Below are 3,264 nucleotides of genomic sequence, written 5' to 3' on the forward strand. Positions count from 1 at the left end.
GGCATGTCGCAAGAGGGGTAATCTTTACACATCCCATGTACTGAATAAGATAGAGATACAGAGTTGGCTTACAATCGCCACTTCACACAATACATGAATAAAGCATTACATCATCCAGATACAATCAAGGTCCGACTACGGAACCAAAATAAAAGAAGACTACCCTAATGCTACAGATCCCCGATCGTCCCAACTGGGCTCCACTACTGATCAACTGGAAACGGAACAACATAACGAACACGATCTTCATCGAGCTCCTCCTTGAGCTCGGTTGCGTCACCTGCACGGTATCAGCGGCACCTGCAAACTGGGTTTGGAAGTAATCTGTGAGTCACGGGGACTCAGCAATCTCACACCCTCGCGATCAAGACTATTTAAGCTTATGGGTAGGATAAGGTATGAAGTGGAGCTGCAGCAAGCACTAGCATATATGGTGGCTAAACTTACGCAAATGAGAGCGAGAAGAGAAGGCAAAGCACGAATGTGAACTAGAAGTGATCAAGAAGTGATCCTAAACTACTTACGTTCAAGCATAACTCCAACACCATGTTCACTTCCCGGACCCCGCTGGAAAGAGACCATCACGGCTACACATGTGGTTGATGTATTTTAATTAAGTTAAGTGTCAAGTTCTCTACAACCGGACATTAACAAATTCCCATCGGCCCATAACCGCGGGCACGGCTTTCGAAAGTTCGAATCCCTGCAGGGGTGTCCCAACTTAGCCCATCACAAGCTCTCACGGTTAACGAATGATATTCCTTCTCCCAGGAAGACCCGATCAGACTCGGAATCCCGGCTACAAGACATTTCGACAATGGTAAAACAAGACCAGTAAGACCACCTGATGCGCCGACATCCTGATAGGAGCTGCACATATCTCGTTCTTAGGGCAACACCAGATGAACACTACGTACAGCTAAAACCAGCCTTCAAGTTTCCCTGAGGTGGCGCCGCAAGTGGCTCTGTTTCGGACCAATACTTAGAGAAGCACTAGCCCCGGGGGGGGGGTTAAATTAAAGATGACCCTTGAGTCTGCAGAACCCAAGGGAAGGTGATAGGTTGTTAGTGCAAATGGTAAAACCAAGGTTGGGCCTTGCTGGAAGAGTTTTATTCAAGGTGAACTGTCAAGGGGTTCCCATTATAACCCAACCGTGTAAGGAACGCAAAATCAAGGAACATAACACCGGTATGACGGAAACTAGGGTGGCAAGAGTGGAACAAAACACCAGGCATAAGGCCGAGCCTTCCACCCTTTACCAAGTATATAAGATGCATTAATTAAATAAGAGATATTGTGATATCCCAACAAATATCCATGTTCCAACAAGGAACAAACTCCATCTTCACCTGCAACTAACAACGCTATAAGAGGGGCTGAACAAAGCGGTAACATAGCCAAACAACGGTTTGCTAGGACAAGGTGGGTTAGAGGCTCATGGCAATATGGGAGGCATGATATAGCAAGTGGTAGGTATCGCAGCATAGGCATAGCAATAGAGCGAGCAACTAGCAAGCAAAGATAGAAGTGATTTCGAAGGTATGGTCATCTTGCCTGCAAAGTTCTCCGAGAAGACGAAAGCTTGGTCCTCGAAGACGTACTCAACGGGTTCCTCGATCACGTACTCGTCTCCCGGCTCTACCCAAAGCAAGAACTCAAACAAAGGGAACCACAATCAACCACGGTGCAATGCGCAAGCAACATGATGCAAAACATGGCATGATATGCGGGATGTGATATGCAATGCATATGCGTGCTTCGGAAAATAAAGATTGAACCAGGCCTCAACTTGGAAAACCAAGAGTGCCTCTGGAAAGGTGAGTTGATTTCGGTCGAAATCGATATAAAGATCACCGGAATCGGATGCACGGTTTGCAAAAGGCAAGCAAAACAATAATGGCACGAAGCTGCGATTAACAGCACGAGGCCATCTAAATGCATCAAGAACAACAAGCTAATGCACTCTAACATAACAACAAAGCATATGGCAGTGATCCACTCAAGATTCTTAACAAAAGATGAACACTGAGCTATGGCTAATTCTCTCAATAGCAGGTTCAAACACACATGGCAAAAGTGCAAAAGATAACAAGTTATAGACTTAGTGAAAATAACAATATGCCCGAAATTAACATCAGGAAGCAATGTTTAGAGCAAGATAACAACATGCTGTAGGAACATATCATGGCAAAGCAAGGCATGGCATGAAGCTACTCAAAGCATATAACAAAAGTCCCTTACTGACCATAAGCCAAAAGGGATCAGAAAATACAATGGCAACCATGTGAACATAGCAAGTTTCGTTAACAGATTCAGACTTAACAGAAAACTGGAACATGGCAAAACAGATTCACGTAGGCATGTTTACGAGTTCGTTGCACTCACCACAAGGCATTGCATGAAAAACTAAGCATACACCCAGCAAGTAGACATGATAAATGAGTTAACCATGGCAAGAACAACCTCATAGCATGCAAGGATCAACTACAACAACCTCGGCAAACTTGCTTAACATGTAAACAATCTGCCAGGAACATTTTATAGCAAAAGTAGAGCAAGATTGAGTCATGCTAGGGCACTCCATAATTACAAACAAAGACATGGATGGATAGAGCACAACATTATCTCAAAATCATCCTTACTGAACATGATCAAAAGAGGCATGGATCACTCTATAGCAGCATGAATACATGGCATAAAAATAACAGCAGGAAAAGGACTTGGTGAAATTCTAAATCCCTGAAATCAGCAACATCACGAGAGCTACTTTGCATGCTTGTGCTAGTCACCACATTGATGACAAAAATACATGCCATACACCCCTGTAAAGATGGCATGTCATACTTCAAAACACATGTAGAGCTCAAGGTCATAGGAGACACACATTAAACATGACAAAAATGACAAATGTCCATAATCTGTTAAGAAACAGACACTAACATTACATAGCACTCTTGCAACAGCATTTAGGGCATCAAGATGAACTCAAAAGAACATGGTGCAATGGAATGAAATGAAGTACACATCGAGGCGAACAATTTGATATGCTACACGCCCAAAACGGAGCCACGGGTGCAAAGTTATGATGCGATGAAAAATGCTAAAAATGTTGGGGACTTAGTCGAAAATATACCCCTCTGAGAAGTCAACGGGATGGAGCGGAGTGGGACGTCGCGGTGCGGGACGGATCCGGCCGTTTGGTTGGAGGGATGGGTGGATCTGATCCCGCTTCTTCTCCTGCGAGGCGCGGAACTCCGAAGACG

Source organism: Triticum dicoccoides, chromosome 7A (genome assembly GCF_002162155.2).
Source record: "Triticum dicoccoides isolate Atlit2015 ecotype Zavitan chromosome 7A, WEW_v2.0, whole genome shotgun sequence".
Taxonomy (NCBI): Eukaryota; Viridiplantae; Streptophyta; class Magnoliopsida; order Poales; family Poaceae; genus Triticum; species Triticum dicoccoides.